Below are 19,726 nucleotides of genomic sequence, written 5' to 3' on the forward strand. Positions count from 1 at the left end.
ATAACATTTAAAGATGTGCCTGTAGGAGAACCAAGGGGTTCTCATAGGTGCCTTTTCAGTAGGGAGCTGGTGCTCCTGCAAATTAAACATTGACCCTAAAATTCTGGATTTGAGCACTGATTTGTCTGTCTCCTTTGTCATTCTCTTTGTCCTCTGTTGTGATCACAGAACAGATGTTAAATCTATGCATGCACTACTGAAACCAAACATACGCATATGGCCTCCAAGTTTGTGGCTCTGCTTTTTAAATGGGAGTTTTTCTTTTGCTTTGTGCTAAGAACATTGATAGATATCTACTCTTTTAAGAAAATACTAAGGGATGGGGTGACTAATCCTTCACCTTGCAGTACCAGCATCCCATGTGGATGCCGGATTAGCACCACTAGCTCCACTTCCATCCAGCGCTCTGCTTAGGACCTGGGAAAGCAGCAGAGATGTCTCCAGTTCTTGGGCCCCTGCACCCATGTGGGAGACGCAGAAGCAGCTCTGTCTCCTGGCTTTGTATCAGCTCAGCTCTGGCTGTTGCAGACATTTGAGAAGTAAAGCAGCAGATGGAAAAATCTCTCTCTCTCTCTCTCTCTCTCTCTCTCTCTCTCTCTCTCTCTCTCTCCCTCTCTCTCTCTCTCTCTCTCTCTCCCTCTCCTTTCTGTAACTCTGCCTTTCAAATAAAAAAGTAAGCAAATATTTTTTTAAAAGACACAAAATTTTAAGGGTACAGAATGAGGGTACTTCAAAAAGTTACTGGAAATGAAATTAAAGAGTACATTTATTTTGATTCACTAACATTGAACATCATGCAGTTCTTTTCTATGAACTTATTGAGGATCTATCTATTGTACTGTATTGCTAATTAAAGGTATTGTGTTATACAGTAAAGACCTCAAGGACTGTTTTACTTACATGTGTCCAAACTCAACAAGTTGCAAACATTAGATATATGCAACCTTTTCTCTACCAATTATATCTCAATAAATCAGTTGTGAGAGAACACTGTTAGATCTAGAAGACATTTGGCTCAATGCTTAAGTCTGGTGTTTTCAATGGAGTGTCACAGTGCACCCAGGAGGTACAGGTAAGTACTGCAAATACTGACAGGTGCCTGAATTCTCTACTGCTACACAAGGAAGGCAAGGCTAACTCATAGGCAACTGAAGAAAGCCAGTCATATAGTCTGAAAGGAAGAGATTAGTGGGAACAAGAGCAAGGAAGCGTGCCAGAATGTGCAGGAACACTGTAGATGGGTGTGCAAAGGCAAAGTCAGACTAGTAACTGGTTCTCCTCAAATAGCCAGCCAGAACTGAAGGCAGACTGTGTGTAGAGTTCCAACAGGACAGCATGGCAGCTGCTGTGACACATTGTTACACTTAAGTGCAGAGTACTGTGTCAACAGTGTGGCTTAGTGGCTTTTCATACCTTCAATGTGTACTCCCAGAACTCTGAGTATACCATTAGTCCTTAAAATTTAAGAGCCAGTCTTCTAACCCACAGGGAAAAGCAATGTGGTAAGACACCAAACATGTTCTGATCCTGCTCTTCTGCAAGGTGTCTGTTACAAAAACCAAGTGCAACAACAAACACAACACTAACAATGTGTAAGATAATGCAGAAAACCTAAAGTTTAAGGGAAACACTGATGATTTCAATGCCAGGGTTCTCATTAAGGATTTAACTATTGGCATTATTGAATACATTCCTTTGAACGCTCAAGTTTGATTAAAGATGACCCAGGGACTTCTTCAATGTCAGAGTCTCCAGAAGCAAGAGGAATGCACTCAGTGTTACTGAAATGGTGGATTAGAACAGACTCGTTTCCATCTCGAGAGATTAGCTCTCTGTCAAGGAACTTTCTGGTCTCTTGGCTCCACTTGCCTCCCAGGGTCTGAGCAGCTGGCTGCACCATCAGTGTGGCCAGCACAACACTAGCTGCAGTCACCAGCTCCCGCCACTGGTTCCACATCACTGCATGGAGCATCATACCATAAGGCATGGAAGAAGTCCCTGGGGTCAGGTATGAAAACCCAGAAGTGCTGGGAAATGACTTCCCACAGGCAAAATTTGAACTGATAAGAGCTAGAGTATAGGTGGGAAGTCAGCATTTTCGTCTTTGATCATCTATTCTGAGGCATAATTTACTGTATAACCATATTCAACTTGCTGCGGTTGTTATTGAATGACTTGTTCAATAATATGACACCTTGGGGCAGGTGTTTAGCACAACAGTTAAAGACATTGCGATCCCATATAGGAGACTCTGGCTTGAAATCTCACTTGCAGTTTGAATTCGATTTTCTGCTGATGTATTCTCTGGCAAGCGGCAGGTGATTGCTTAAGTCATAATCAGCGCTAGGACAGGCAGAAGCCAGAAACCTAGAATTCAGGTTTGCTTTCCCAAGTAGGTGGCAGGACCTAAGTTCTTGAGGAATCACTTGCTGTTTCTCGGAATGTACATTAGCAGGAAACTCAATCAGAAGCAGAGCTGGGACTCAAATCCAGGAATTATTATATAGAGTCCAGTGGTCTTAGCTACTGTGCCAAAGTCTCTTCCTTTCTTCCTTCTTTCCTTCCTTCCCTGCTTCTCTCTCTGTTTCTGGCTTTGTTTCTTCTGCTGAAATGTTTTCTTGCTTAGAGATTTGGGATCGGTGCGATAGCCTAGTGGTTAAAGTCCTCGCCTTGCATGCGCTGGGATCCCATATGGGCACTGGTTCTTTTTTTTTTTTTTTTTTTTATTTTTGACAATCTTTACATAGTTAATTAGAAAAAAAAAGGTTCAAGGGCTATAGGGAAGGGGTAAGACTATTATTTCCATATTGTTTCCTTCATGTATCTGAGATAAACGGGGATATTGAGGGAGAAGCCCACCCCAAGTCCCGGATGTGGGGCATGCTCTGAGATACTTGCTCAAGTGGTTTTGATAGTTCACCAGTTATGAATCGTTGCCAGTCTCGCTACTCCAAGCACGATGAGGTTGCTGAAGAATCCACTGATTGACATAGTACATCATAGAGTCTCCATTTGCCCAGTATTTCGCTGCCCACATATAGCTGGGGTGGTTGATTGACTTGTCCTGTCTTCTGTCTTTTCTTGATTAGGGTTCTGAGTCCGGCATTTCGATTGAGGAGATCCCCAAAGAAACTTTGTCTGAGCCTAGTCAGAGCGACCCACAATAACCCCCACCAGGCCTGCCCCCTACCTGGTTTGCCAATATGTGTAGCAGATTAGTCCAGTCTGTCCCATATCCCATTTGGCTCTCGTACATGTTAATGGGTATTGAAGCTTAGTTCCATCTAACCAGCTCAACTATCCAGCCCTCATGGCTGTTGCTGAATGCCTCTCTGTCTAGCCACCCCAGCCCCCATCCTAGTTTTCGTGCCCTCCCGTGGGAGTGGTAACCCAAGAGGGAGGAGCCCACTATTTCCCTCCCAGGCCTCTCCCATTCCCGGATTATGCATTCTCCAGGTAGTTGTATGGTTTGACTTGACAGAATTAGACCCCAGTGCCAGCTTCTGCCAGCTGATGCTGCGGCTAAGCCCAAACAACCCTCACCCACTCTAATTTTTGTTTGCACCAGTAGCAACAATCAGCCCAGCCTGGCTTTTCCCTGGTCTAGTCTACATGAGGTGCACAGGTGTTGTAGCCCTGCTTAGTCTGGTCTGTCCCCATCCCAGCCCACGCTCTCCAGTGGGAGTAGCTGTCTGGCGAGGGGACCCCTCCCCTTACTCCCCTGCTGGCTTTGCCCCCTCCCTTCCTGGTTCTCACGCGTGTACTGGTTAGGTGCTGCGGTCACATCCGGTACAGGCAACCTCACCTTGGCACTCCGTATTGTGGACTGGTTTTGTCGCGACCAAACCTGGCTTGACCCACACTCTGTCCTGGTGGTTGGATTTGCCAGTGGATGACGTGAACTGATTCAGCCTAATCTGCCCTCGACCCCTGCCAAATGTATGCCAGTGGGAAACTTTCCATGGCCTATTCTGGGCTGTTTCCTTTCATGCTTCTTGCGCTAACCTGCAGGGACTATGTCCTGCCAGAGAAGTTGCCAAGGCTCCTCCATCAGAACCCCTCCCAATGCCAGATTTTGCGCATACCAGGGGGTCCATGAGCCAGGCCTACTCAGTTCACCTCCTGTCTTAGCAGGAACAGCGGCTTTTCTTGACTGGTCTTCAACCCAATCTGGCTCTTGCTGTTGGATGTTTCAGCCCAGCCATGGCTCATCCATACCCACATATGGTTCACATATGGCTCAGTAGGGGTTGAGACCTAGCATAGTCCGTCCCACATCTACCCTGGTCCTCCAGGACACCAGACGGTGTTAGTGTCTGGCCTGGCCTGGTGCATTCAGTCCCAGTCCACACTTGTGCCAAGGGAGACTACAACTGTTTTATGATCAGAACACAGCCCCCATTCCAGCAAACGAGCCCATTGGTGGGAACCTCAACCCAGTTAGGGTGTCCTCTTAGCTCCCCAACCGGACCTGTTCCTAGCCATAGATCACACGCATGCCAGCGGTTGCTCTGACTCAGCTTAGCTCAGCCCCTCGCCTGTCCCGGCCTCTGCTTTACACACTGTGGCTTAGCGTCCCTGGCTCACGCAGACCAGTAGGTGCAAGAACCTAGCTCGGCATGACCTGTGCTCCATGCTAGTTTCTAGTTTTGCTTGTGGGCTAAGGTTTGCTCAGTCCTGCCCGGTACACCCCGTTCCATTACCAATTCACACATTAGCCAGCTGTTGGAGCTACTTTGCCAGTTTGTCCGACCCCCAGGTCTGGACCGCATGTTCACCAGTGGGAGCTGTGACTCGCCAGGGGCATTTTCCAAGTTTCTCCACTTAATCCACTCCCCAACTCAGTTCTCATACATGCCAGTGGGTTATGCCATAGGGTTTTCACCATTGGCCGGCTCAGTCTGGCCTTCCATTTGGCCATGTATGAGCTGTTGAATGTTGCAGCTCGGCCTACCTCATACCCTGTTCAGGATGCACAATTGGGTGCTGCTGCCTTGACCAGTCCAGACTGTTGCGAGTTCCTTTAGCTGTGATTGATGGCAAGCTCTTTGGTCACACCTAGTTTAGTCCATCACCACTCAAACTCTTGAGCTAACCAGTGGGGCTAGAATTTCCACAGGTTGTGGCTCACATATCCCCCACAGAATCTACCCCCAGATATGGTTCTCGAGTGCTAGTTAATGTCATGGCCCTGCCTAATGTGACCCGTCTACTGATCCATCATCATGTCAGGTAATAGGATATCCTGCTGGACAAACCCCGAGCCTTAGCTTTTGCATGAACTGGTGTTCGGTTCTCAGCATTGTTAAGTGATTACAAGTTTTTCAAAGGAAGAGTTACTGTCATTGGGAATCTTTAGGATTGACTCAATCCCAGAAGCACTGTGGGTTCATTCTGGAACTACCTAACCAGTGATTCAAAGAACCAAAACCCCAGAGCTCCCCGTCCGGGCGGCCATCAGGTGGAGCCTGGCGCCAAATGGCATGCTGGCCGCCCAGGCACAGCTCACCACATGCACGTGGTGGCTGGCTTCTAGGATCCGGGCATGAGATGCCCCGTTCTAGGACCCACCCACAGCCAAGAGGCTGCAGGAAGTTTAAACCTCCAGGCCCAAGGTCACGCCCCTCCCCAATCCTGTCCACCGCCCAATGAGAGCAACGGGTGGGCCTACCTAGCCCAGCCCCGGAGACCTCCCCCCTCGGTCAGTGTACTCACCCCAAAGGGAGCAGCCCCCAGAGCCCAGGCAGGCCCAGGCACAGCTCACCACGTGCACTTGGTGGCTGGCATGTGGGATCCATGCATGAGACGCCCCGTCCTGAGGCCAACCAGCAGCCGGGAGGCTGCTGGAAGTTTAAACCCCCAGGCCATATGGGCACTGGTTCTAATCCCAGCAGCCCTACTTTCTGTCCAGCTCCCTGCTTTGGGTCTGGGAAAGCAGTCAAGGATGGCCCAAAGCCTTGGGACCCTGCACTCACGTGGGAGACCTGGAAGAGTTCCTGGCTCCTGGCTTCGGATTGGCTCAGCTCCAGCTGTTGCGGCCATTTGGGGAGTGAACCATTGGACGAAGATCTTCCTCTCTGTCTCTCCTCCTCTCCATATATCTGCGTTTCCAATAAAAATAAATAAATCTTTAAAAAAAGAAAGAGAGATTTGACCTCAAAGTAGACATTCATGCATTTTAAATAATATTGGTCCATCCCTACCCAAGAACAGAGGCAGTTAGTTACCTATGAAAGATCCTTGAATACACAAGTTTCCATAAGCCTGACTGGGGCTTCTGCGGGATAAAACTTTTTGATGGAGGCTCTGGTCCTGAGAAGAAAAGCTACAATAATAGAGCTTTATAAAATGTCTTTGACATGTCAAATGAGCTTTTGGTACTTTGAAAATGCAGGTATTTTTCTGCATACTCTTTGAGGGTGAAAACATGTATTTAGTATTTATTTCTATGGGTAAGGAAGGATAACCAGAATCCAATGTCCTTCAATGTTTTGAGAAGTGCTTCAGTTTCCTCCTATAAAATTCACTGGGCATATAATGGGCCATATGCTATTCCATGTGATTTGCATACTCTCATTTAATTATTTTTTTGTAGTTGTCCAAGAAATTGGTGTTACAGTAACTTCCATTTTCCAGATGAGAAATCGAGGCTCAGATTGCTGAGGTAATCCTTACAGTTACAAGGTATGTTGAAGAAGCAAAGCCAAGTCTACCTGATCACAAAATGTTTGCTTTCTACCCCTTAAAAGAACCACACTCGTCCACATGATCAGTCATTGTGAGAGGTGGCTGTCACTCTCAGTTTGCAGACAGAGAATGCAGATACCACAGGATAACAGTGGTGCTGACAGCCTGCATGCTAGAGGAAACAAAGAAGCCAAAGAGAACTCCCACATGGCTCTGAGATCTCTGGGCACTGCAGGCACCCTTTGTTCCGGGAGACCTCAGGTATATAGCCAGCAAAAATGGCACAGCACATAATATCCAGACATTTTCACCTTTTGGAAGATCTGTGCCCAGCAGGTGCCACAGGCTCCAGGAAGGCAGGAAGAACAAGCATATCCTTCTTTATTGGATCCCAGAAATCACAGAGGAAGCATACAAGAGAGGCTGGGCTCTCAGATGCTAGTGAGTTCTCCACACCGTGTATTTACATCGAATCTCTATCATACTCAGTTTCAACCAGAATTTAACCTACCACATTCTTGTGTTTCGTTGTTTTGTTTCTGCATTAGCAATTACTCCCTCCCATGGCAATTGCTGAAGGGAAACATACCCAACACTTTGACCTAGAAATGTTAGAGAAGGGGGAGGAAGAAGTGAGAGAGAGAGAGAGACAATCTTCATCCATTGGTTCATTTCCAATGGCTTCAATGGCCAGGGCTGGACCAAGCTGAATCCATGAGCTTCTTCTGAGTTTCCTGTGTGGGTTGTAGGGATCCAACACTGGAACAGTCTTCCACTGTCTTCACACATTCAGTGGCAGGGAGCTGGACTGGAAACAGAGCAGCTAGCACTCGAACCGTTGGTCGTAGGAAATGCTGGTATTGCAGATCTTGGATGAATCCACTGTATTGCAATGCTGGCCCCAATTTGTAACATTTACTCTGTCTTTTGCTACCTCTTTCGCCTCTTCCTACCCTCTCAAAGTGCATCTGGTCTGTTTTTGTGTACCAGCATGGATTTATACTGTTACTACTTCATGGTTGTCAACTTCCCAAATTAGACCAACCAATCAAAATACTGAACACAGTGAGACTTCCCTCCTGGAATCCAGGTCCCCTTAGGGAGCCCTACGTCCCTCTCTTTGTCTTTACCAACCTTCTGAGTTCTTTACACTCTTCCCTTCACTGAAAACATGCAGAGCAGAAAGAGATATAACATTATATATCTGTTTTTAAACATTCATTAATATGACAAATATTGACTCTTCCTGATGGCCTCCTCTTTGTCAGGCACAAGGTTACCATTGGGACTTTTGGCTGCCATTCAGCCTGCAGATGATGTGCCCCAAACCTCGGGGGAAGAATTGCTGAGATATGGCTGTCAAGCCAGGCAAGAAAAGGAGACAAGTGATCCATTGATCATACAAGGGATGTGGACTTCACAGCAGGACATTCAACTGTTACCCTGTGGTCACTGTGAGTCCTAATAGTTTTAGCAAGCAGCACAAGGTTCAAGGTGCATTCCAAGAGTAACAGTTGTACTACAGAGTAGAGTGATATATGGCTTTAATCATGACATCTGCTAGAGAAGATTTACTTCCTATTAAAAATTAAGACAGAAGGTAAAAAATGAAAATTTGATATCAGAATTCTGAATTAAGTACCTGCAGGGTAAGGATTTGAGCAGAAACAGATGGATAACACAGCCCATGCAAAGCCAACGAGCGGCACTACTCAGAACTTGATGGACACACCGCCACTCTCTTACATACCTGTTCCGTTCTCTAGAGAACAGCGCTAGCAGCAGAAAGAAAAAACAAAGTCCCGGGAAGCCACCATACCCGCAGCCCTAGCTCCTCCATCTATTGTTGAAAGTGTCTGTGGAGAGCAATGACCGAGAGGATCAAAGCGTCTACTTCCTTCCCTTTGATGTGCGTTGGGAGACAGGCTCTGATGTCAGCCATGTGTTGCATTTCATTAGCTCTGATGCTCAGCTCTCTAGAGATCAGCGTGAGTACATTTAACCTGGCTGTGAGCAGGTTCACTTTGCTGGAAACAGCAGAAGTCCCCAGCTTCCAATTAGGAAATTATGCAGATAAAGACATGGGAGTGAAGTATCTCTTTTCTTGCTCTGTACTGCTATGCACTATGTTGCTTTCCACAAGCTTGCTCTCTGCCACAGCACTCCTGATCCTAACAGCTAAATTCATATTCCTCCTCCTGTCACATGTAGGAGCTTCAAACAGGTAGGAAAAGGGTTTGAAACACGTCCTCTTCAGTGGGGAAAGCCCCTGCTCTCTCTCAAACGAGGTCTGCAAACTCAACTGATGGCCAGCTCTGGTTCCTCCTTTGACCAAGGAGGCTCAGTGAAGACTGCAACTGGTTTGCAAGTGCTACTGGAAGAACCCAAGTATCAACTCCAAGTGGCCTCACTCCAGAGGGAATTTTTAAGCATAACTTTTCTGCAGTTTGTAAAGCAAGTGGGTAAAGCTGTACACTTCACACTCATGTCCCAAAGGAATATGCTTCACAACATAAATTGATGTTAGTCAACTACGGAAAAGTTCTTTCTAATGAAAAAAACGGAGACTTCCATCATTGGAATTAGACCACTCACTTTGGGGTCCTGATGGATGACTCGAGCAAACCTTCTGATTGGTTTTCCTCAGGATTAACCCCACCTTGTCTGCAAAATGAGACTGTGGTCTTTGAATTAAACCTAAACAAGTCAGGTATCTAGAACACTTTATTGGACTACCTTATCCTTACATTAGTGCTCCTTACTTCTTTTTAATTTTCATAAAAATTAAAAATTTTAATCTTGAGAAGAGGCTTATCCTCTTTTCAGTGCCTAGGGCTTCGTGTAGAAGCCCTGAGAGAGTAGCTCAACTGAGGAGTTGAGCCGTGGGACTCCTTGCTTGTGAGCTCCCTCTCTGATTTCTGAATGTTAGGCTAAGTCTCTCTTCTCAGCCCTTGGGCCTTTGAATGTCTTCTTTGCAGACAGCAAAGCAGGTGCCCCTGATTTATCACTACCCCTGAACTCAATGACAAGAGTGGTCACCGAGAGGTTCCCAGTTTTCCTTTGTGGGGTAGCCCCTCCCCTCTAACCTGACGCCGATGCAGTTGGACTGCATTCCTGTTCCCCTGGCTCTTAACAGAGGCTTGAAGTCCTTGGCTGAGTCTGGCTCTCACTCCCAGATGGTGTTAGTGATGCTTTCACCAGCCTCCACAGATGCAAAACCTACTCCTAGCACTGCCTGAGGGTCAAGTTAACAAAGGCAGATGCCACTTCCCTTCTGAAGATAAGTTCTCGTTTTTTCCTCCACTTTCTCCTGTCCCCCTGTAGTCTTCATCTCACCCGTGTGCCTCTATGCCTAAGCTTTTCTCTTTGGCTGCAATTCTCATTTCCAGCTTTCCTAAAATCTTGTACTACTCCATCCTCAAAACTCATCTCTGTTTTCTTTAGCATTTCTTCCCAGAGTTAGGAAGTCTATTGCCATGCTAGTGCCAAATGAGCATTTCAAAGTTCCGAGTACTCACCATTACACCATGGAAACCGCTTAGAATGAACATTTCAAACACACGTTTTGATTTGATAAACACTAAAAATTTGTCTATCTGTTTCAACTAGACAAAAAAATATTCAACAAAGAAATTTAGTTTTTGTACCTTCCTATTCTTCTATAACACTTTTGTTGATTATAGCAAGTTACTTTGAGTTTACTCTGTTAGAAAATGAGTCCCTCATTTATCCACATGTTCATTCACACATGTTTTTGAGTATCGGCAGTAATCTGTGCATATCTTAACACTCTCAAATAATGTGTGCATACATCCATAAAAGTTCAACATTTGCAACTTTGAATACGCTGAATATCTGTCTATTTACCCAATATATCAGTTATTAGATTTTTATAAATCCATAAATGCAACAATTCTTACCTTCAGATATTGAACAGGACTGAAAAAAAAATCCTCTCATTACCGGTAATGAAAATTGAGAATATCAAAAACATCTCCCAGGGAGGAAAGAGAACAGACTACAAAAGAACAAGCATTTGATTCATATCAGACTTCTCAACACTGAAATGTAAGACAAAGGTGTAATTAATAACTTCAAAATGTGCAAAGGAAGAAGGGGGCTCCGTGCCTGAAATTGTATCGTTTTCCTTGACCTGAGGGGGGTGCCTTCAACTGGGAAACATGATGCTCTCATTTTTGGATCTTGAAGTCATGGAAGGGAGAGAACATAGAAAGGTAAGCCTGAGCAGATCTTGCAGCAAAAGGCTGACCAGCATGATGTAAGTGATTTTAATTCCTAGTTCTCCTGTGCCAGTAGTGGCACCAACCAGGGCTGTGATGGTGACAGCCCAATGTGTACTAAATTGGTGCCTATTGCTTTACCTATGATGGGTTTTCCTACTTTTATCTTCCTTCTTCGTGGTTGGAGGAATAATGGTATCCTATAAGTTCTGCAGAAACAATAAAGCTGGATTAAATTAAGCCACCTTGGAGTTTCCAGGTCCCCAGTATATGCCATCTGACCACAGAATCTTGGTTTCTGATTCCTCATTTTGTCTATATGCTCTCAGTCAGAGAGCTAAGAATAACATAAGAGGGAGTATAGGGCACTGTTCCCAGAGGCCTCGAGAGTAGAAAGGGTAGACATTAGACCTGAAGTAACAGTGAAATATATAGAGTGTGCAGGCCACTCTGGAAGGGTAGCACCCGTCTCCAAGTTGAGAGCTTAGTGTCGGAGTTAACCAGCTGTAGAGGCGATGAGAACACTTCAGACAGATGCAAGGGCATTTGTGAAGACAGGAAAGAGCATGGGCCTGTCTAAGGAGCTGACACTCTGTTAGTGAGCTTAATCCTGAAGTGAGGAGGAAGAGCGAGGTAAGAGGAGAGCACCCATGTTTAGAATTGGGAAATTATTATAAATGCAACAGAAGGGTTTAGCAGACTGTAAACCTGGTAAAATGGACTGATTCATGGTCAGTGTCTGCTTGAGTATGTGCGAATCCAAAAAACCCAGAAAGTTCTCTCATAGCCGCTTTTTAGATGGCTGGAAGAGCAAATGGAAGACATTTTTGGTGTGCAAATTCCACTTCTACACTGTAGCATGGTTTGTGAAATTTGGCATCTTTGATCCTAGTGAGAGCTCTGGTTTTCTGGCATGGCCACCTTCAATTTAACTAACAAGTGGGACTGGACTGATGGCCTATTTGTGAGGTGCCTCTTGGCCTTGACTGGCAGGCCTCCTCATCTCCTGAGCGAAACATTGTTCATCAGTCTATCCCAACAACTCACCAGAGATTCTGGCTGTCTTTCAGGAAGTTCCATACTCTGGGGCCAAGCCCATGGTTTGAAGGCCTCTGAACATCTGTCGAGTTGCTTCAGAACACCATAAGAAAGAAGAAATAGATACAGACCCAATACAACTGGAAAATGCAATTAGAAATCTGTCAGATGATATGCAGCCTGGAAAAATACTGATTGCTACATCAAGCAGAAAAAAATAACATATCACTAATGACCTCCACAACCCTCAGGATCAAATACATAAATCCAATCAAGAGTGGGAGCAGAGGGGGATTGTTGCAAAAGTTTAGACTTGAGACTCTTCTAATTCTGCTGATCCATGCCAAGGCCCTGAGAGAAACTAGCAATGTGTTATTCATATATTAATTTTTGGAATAAAGTTTCAAAACTAAGCTATTTTTAAATTATTTTCTTCAACAGAGTAGCTTAAATTATGAAAGCTTTACTTGGAGCAAGCTGAGCTATTAAGTAGTAAATCAACAACAAGGTTAAGAGTCCAGCCCAAGGCTAAATAGGAACCCTTCTTCCTAAATCTTGAGACTGTGTTGGGAGAATCCCTTCAGGCCCAATATAATGAGGTTAAGCTCTATCCCACTCAGGGCACATTTCTGAGTAAGGCTAATCGCAAATTCAGGACAAGATGTTTACAGGCAGAACTACAGCATCACAGGACTCAAAGACTGGTCTTCAGCAAAGCTATGAAGTTACAGAAGCACATCCCAACACCACCCACACAGTGTTCCTTTTTCTTCTTCATCCAAATGTGGCCTTCAACCTGTGATCCTGATGTTCATACTAAAGGAGATATGACTAATGCATGTCCAAAGGTGTCTTACAATGGGAGTAGCACTTTGATGCTCATGGAAAGTCTAAGCTTTAAAATTAAAGCATGATGTTCTACCAGTAGTATTAATGTCACAGTGCCTGAAGGATTTCCAACAACTCCTTAAAACCATGGTCAGCTTGAGAGTTAGGCTGTTTCTATGTAAGGAAAGACTTTAAACTCTTCTCTTGGGAGTCTAAGCATAGCAACCCCCAGGAGTAGCAAGCTGAACATTTCTATAGTAGCTCATATGCAGTTTGGATTATGTTTTACACCCCTCCCCCCAAATGTGTTCAACTATTTCACATAGGGTGAAACAAGCTGTAGAGGGAGGTGCATGTTGGTTATCCCGTGGTCTCCTGGGCCACCTTGCCATCTTTCACACACATACAGCATGGGCTTGCGCACACAGCTTCAGTTCCAGAGAAGGTCTCTTCTGAGCACAAGATAAAAAGGAATCTCCAGTCTCTGGAAGGGACTCCTGCTTTGGCAGGGCTTGCTTCTTAGCCTGTTCCCTCACAATGCACTAACACTCGGCATGACCTGCACTCTCCAGCATGGCCAGGCTGCTGTGGCTGGAGATGCTGTGGAGACATGTCTCCTTGACACTGGCTTGTGCACAAACCTGGCTGTGCTTGGACTTGCCTTATCTGAGCCTTACGGTGGTTTCTTCAGGAGCCAGGATTACTGTTCCCTGCCTTCACCTAGAATCTGCTCCTTTTGCAGTGAGCTCACAATGAGGCCTTCATGGCTGGTCCGAGTGCAGTGGTGCTTACAAAAATGAATCCTTCATACAGCTTCAAATGATGCTCTTGTTTGTGCTCCTTGAACACATTTACCAAACAGTAACACTCTACAAATTAATGAAGGCCGACATGAGATGTCCGACACTGAACAGACAGATGACACAGGAGAGATTGGGCTTTGTCCCTTTCTAGTCATTTCCCTGTCTCCTTTGCCTTCTGTCCTTTGTCCCCATGGGAGCTCCCTCTCCTCCAAGACCCAGACTTGCATTTAACCTTCTAGTCATAGAGGAAAAACTGACCAGGGAATGTAGGAGGACTTGGCAGCTTGAGCCCTCTGTGGAATATTCCAGAAGAAAACTTCGGAAAGTTGGCAACATTTTATCAATTCACTCATCAACAAATGCTTAGGTTGATTCTACATTTTGTGAGCAATCCTGCAATGAATATGGGAATATAGACACCTCTACAAGTTGGCATCTGTGAGACATCTATACATACAACGGAATATTATTCCACCCTAAAACAAAACTAAACAAAACAAGATCTTGCAGTTGGCCAAAACATCTATGGACCTGGAGGACATCATACTAAATGAAGTGAGCTGCAGAGAAAGGAACATACTGCATGATCTCTCTTAAATGTGGAATCTAAAATTGCATTCAAAAATATACAGAACAAAATAACGCTTACTGGGGCAAGCAGCCTGGAGTTGAGAGATGGGATCGGAGTCATAGGATACAGAGTAGCAAAAAGAAAGAATGAATATAGCTAGAATTACAATGTACCTCATGAGGAATATAGGTAATAAAAGTGTAGTTGATGTATGATTTATGCTACATAGTATACTTTAGCTGCTATTGCCACACGAACAGACAGGGTAACTATGTGAGGTAATGGATATATTTATTTGCTTCACTATATTAACTTTTTTGCTATCTGTATGTCCTCCACATCATCAAGTTATAGGTTTTGAATTCATATAATAAAGTATATTCACACAAAAAAATGGAAGGTGGAAACCTGAACAATAGTGAACATTTTGAATGTGAAACTCTCAGGCATCTATAGAGGGGTCTGGTTTTGCTTTGCTTTGCAGTGAACCTGCCCTGTAACTCTCACATGTTCACTTCCTTCAAAGAGAGATTCCTGAAGGGATTTCTTGGAAGCTCTCAGCTGGACTCCAGGAGTGCCTGACAACAAACTCCACCCAGGGCGCTATTCAAGCATCCATAGCTAGCTGGTCCTTCATTGGAATCAGGATTACGGTTTTGGAGGATGGAGAAATGCACTCCAAATCACAGAGAGGATCCCTGAGGCCAAGCTCTTGTCCTTCAAGATGCTAAGATTTTTGCATCATCTCTATCAGAAGGTTTGAAAGACATCCACGAATTTCCACAAGCTGCCTGCCCACTCCTGGCAGCGGAGTACCACAGAGACTATCCCCAGCCAGAGAGATTTCTGCCACATGGCCTCTGGAATTTGGGGTGACTGATGCACTTTGTGTCTCAGGAAACCAGTCCCAGCTGGTGACATGTATGACCACCCAGCAAAGAGGGCCTAGCAATGCAAGACATGTGCCTGTAAGAAACCAACGATGGTTACTCCTTGATTTATTGCTGGTTGTTGGGCTTTGGAGGTTATTTCATTCTCTGACTTCTTCCTACTTTGCCTCTAATTCTGCTTTCTCTCCTTCACACACATACATACACACGTGCGCCATTTCTTCCATCCAAACCATCTCTCAAAAACCCTGCTTTGTTCTCCCTGATGCTTGTTTTCTCATGCAAGGAGAATACACAGCATCTACAGGGCCTCAAAAGCAGCACTGCTCGCCACGGCCAGTCCCATGGGGTAGCCGCTTCCTATGTCTGCAGGGAGCGCTGGAGTTCAAACAATGATTTCCATGTGCTCTCCCTGGACAGTCTGGGAAGGGAAAGGGAGTTCCAATAAGTTGAAATGAAATCAGGCTACGGGGAGAGTACCAGCTGTGCTTTAGGGACAAACAGCAATGCCAAGGCAACAACAGAAGGCAGGTGACACTGAGCAAGCACATTTTTCTCTTTGTCACTGTGAGCTAAATGAAAGATATCTGTTGGCCCATTGCTCTGCTGCCTCTTGCAAGAGACCAAGAGAAAAAGCAGTTACTTTAAAGACTGGCTTGGCACTATAGAGAGCTGCCCAGCAGAGCAGGACTGACCATGTTACAGGGTCACTGCCCCCTCTAACAGCCTCAGGCAGGAAACACAAAAGGCCTGCACCCCAGCTGCATTCCCTGGCTCTGGACTCCTTCCCTGTTTGGGTGGGTCTCACTCCCTCAGCCTATGTGTGAAGGCATCTGTCTGTTTCCTGCATTCTGGTTTGAGCTGAAACTGATTTATTTCCAAATCTGTTCTGTATTTAGGATGTGTCATGCCCTGAATACTGGGTTTCAGTGCTATTCCAGTAACTTGTACAATTAATTACATTTTATATATGGGCTATTAGGGCTTGAGCCAGCATGAAGCATATATATTGGGCAAGAATAGTATGCAGATGGCTTCTAACAACTAAACGAATAGCTGCCATTTGTGCCGTGTGCTACAGTTTGCAAAGCACTTTCACATGCATTATCACTTCGAGTTTTCACAATAGGCCCCTTGAGATAGGTAGCAGGGTAAAGAAGGTTATTACTACCATTTTATAAATGATAACTATGGGACTTAGAGAGGCTAGAAGGGGCAGAGTCAGACAAAGGAGATTGCAGATTCCACAGGAGGAGCCCCAGGCTGGAAACCACACAACGCTTAGCCCTTGGGGCTCTGCAGTTACTCTGTTTAAATTTCCCATCATTAGCCTGCATTTACTTTTTACCACTTTTATTGAAGTATAGTTGATGTACAATAAATTGCACATATTTAAAGTATGCAACTTGATAGGTTTTGACATATGTGTACATACCCATGAAATCAGCCACATAATTAAGATAATGAACATATCTATCCTTCCAAAAAAAGTTTCTCGTAACGTTTTGTAACCTCTCCCTATTGCCCTTCTCTACTCTCCCCATTCAACCACTTGAATGCTTTCTGTCATTATGCATTAGGTTGCATTCCCCAGAATTTTTTTCCATTTGTTTGGCTTCTTTCACTCAACATGAGATTCAGTAATGTTGTAGCATGTGTCAATAGTCCATTTTTTTTTAATCTCAGAATAGCATGTCATTTTAAGGCAATTCCATGACTTCTTTTTCCGTTCAGCTGCTGATTTACATTTGGGTTGTTTTCAGTTCGAGGTTAATACAAACAAAGCAGCTATGAACATTCATCTGCTAGTCTTTATATAAACAAAGGTCTTCATTACTTCTGAGTTAGTATGAAGGAGGAAAATGTATACATCACATATTAAGTGTCTGTTACCTGCCTTTTTGAATTCTTAGATCTTATTTCAAAGAGGTTGAACTATATTACATCCCCACAAGCAGTATTTAAGTGTTACAGCTCCTGCCTGTAGGTGCAATGGAGTTTTATTTGAACCAATATAACTGGGGCCTAGCAATAGCTCATTGTGCATTTCATTGGCACACATTTTCTTAATGACTAGAAGTGCTGAGCATCTTTTTATGCTAATTGTCTGCCATCTACCTCTTCTTTGACAAAGTGTTAACATCTTTTGCACTGATCAAATTACATTGTTCACTTTCTCACACCTGAGATTTTAGAGTTCTTCCTAACTTTTGAGTGCAAGTCATTTACTAAATTTATGGTTTCCAAAATATTTACTCACAATGCCTTGTCTGCTCATATATATAATAGGGCAACATTCGCATATAACCTATTCACTTCTTCCTATGTGCTTAAATCACATCTACATGATTCATAATTCCTAGTGCAGTGTAAATATTAGGTAATTAGTAATTTTGAAAAAGAGGTGTGCACATATTTACTACAGAGAAACTTCTCCCTAAATGTTATGATTGAACGTACAAATGTGGATCTCAAGGATGTGCAGGTCCAATCCTTTAGCTTCCTATTTTTCCACTTATCTAGTGAACACTGATAGATACAATCATGACTGCTTTGCCTAAGTGTGAAAAATAAGTAGTTTTAATCCTCCAACTTTGTTTTCATTTTCGATATTTTAAAATGCATTCTACTCAATTAATTTAGAATGACAAAAAGTGGAGAGGTCACATTCCCGTGAGTGCTTGCAGGGATATCCCAATGGGAATGGCTTGAGTTGGACTGTGAGGATGGGAAATTTTGACAAATAAATATGACAGGAGGAGTATTATTTTATTCTAAGTGCAGGAAAGCTGCTTGATCAGTTCCTCCAGGAATTTTTCCAATATCTACTGGAAATTGAATTCATTCAATATGTCTGGAAAGTAAAAGATGTAGAATAAAAGAAGACAGTATGTTTGAAAATGTATCTTGGATTGATGCTTTGAAGAAAGCTAATAGAATATGGCTTACTCCACAGGACTCATTCTCATACCTACCCTGCATTTTCTCAAGTCCCAACCCTATACTTTCAGCTCTATTTTTCCTGTTAATTGCAGTCACAGCCAGGACTTTGCTCTTAGCAGTAGAACTCAGACAGCCCCAGTTTTATATTCCTTGTATACTTTTTAATTCTCATTTTTCTGCAAGTTCTAGAAAAAAGCAAACAAATCAGAAATGAGTCTCATTTGACACATCAGGTCATATATCTATGTCAACACCTAATTTTGTGTTCATGAGATTAAGATACACTAACTTTCTAGTCATGGATTATCTGACCGTCATTGGAGTTGGAGACATCTAAGTTGGATGGTGAAGAATAAAGTCATCAGAATTATCACATTCTACTCAACTTCTTGTCGTGGTTGACTAGTTTTTGAAGTTTCAATGTTTGTCTTTCTATTGTGTCCTCAAGACCATTCTTTTGACTACATTACAATTTCCTTCAAGAAAAGAGGAAGAAGAAAAGAAATTTAGAAAAGAGGATGAGGAGAGAGGAAGAGGAGGGGAAGAAAGGGGGGGAAGAAAGGGAAAAGGAGGAGGAGGGAGAAGGAGGAAGCTGTGGACTTTTGCTTCTCTCTTGTCTCCCATACAGTGTCAGACATGTGCAGGTTTGACTACATTTTGCTGTACTGATTGCTAGTTATGTCTCCTCAGATTCAAGTGTATTGCTGTCACCAGTGGAGTTTGCAACCGCTTTCAATTTGGTTCCTTTATGAATTTCATTACTACGCAGTTATCACCTCTCTTCACATCTTTAACAGACATTAACCAAGAGCAAGCCTAATAATGAAGTCCGATGATTCCGTGGCAACAACTCCTTCACAGGGAACCCAAGAAATTGGCAGAGAAGGAATTTGGGCAGGAAAATGGAAACAGCTTTCTTCCCCAACACGCTTTTCATTGATCCCAAACAGAACCCTTAAAAGGAAAATCAAAGAGCTACAGTGAAAAGATGGAGATAGAAAATTATGTGTCAGCACCTGTTTCTATAGAAAAATCACATCCATCAGTGGCTGCAAGATTTGAGTCACAAACTACTGTTTAAATGAGAACTCAATTAGCAAGTTCATTGGAGTAGCGGTTGACAATGGAATTTAGTTGTTGGCTGTTCTCCCCTCTGGTTAGTCACCCTCTGGCTGCAGACATTTGTGGGTTGGCAGTTTTGTTTTAGCCTGTGTTTCACCCAGAATGGGATATCTTTACTACTGCTGAAAAATAAAATCTTCCCCATCAATCCACAGTTGGAGTTGTGTTTACAAGTTGGAGCTATTCCTGTCCTATTCATTATCTTAATCTTCACCGATCTTTATACACTAAACCCTGTGGTTCTTGTCCACTAACGTCTTTCATCTGAATCACTGTAGAGGCTTTCTTACTGCTTCTCTCATCTCCTTCCTTGGGCCTTACTGCTTCACATGCCCTCAACTCCTTTCCTTACTGAAAGCAGAAGCAATCCCTCATAACAAAGCGATTCAACATCTTGTTAATTTTCACAAGTGTATAAATTGAATGCCATAGAAAAGCCACATAGTGAGGCAGCCTCTCTTAGTAATGGCCTGCTTTGTGTACATGAAAAAAAAGAGTAGAAAACAGAAGCTACCCAATGGATTAAGGCTCTCACCTTTTGAAGGCAGCATGCTATATGTCTAGTTCTACCCAAAGAGCTGGGGTGGGAAGGAGGTGATGTTC

The sequence above is a fragment of the Ochotona princeps genome, chromosome 2 (genome assembly GCF_030435755.1).
Source record: "Ochotona princeps isolate mOchPri1 chromosome 2, mOchPri1.hap1, whole genome shotgun sequence".
Taxonomy (NCBI): Eukaryota; Metazoa; Chordata; class Mammalia; order Lagomorpha; family Ochotonidae; genus Ochotona; species Ochotona princeps.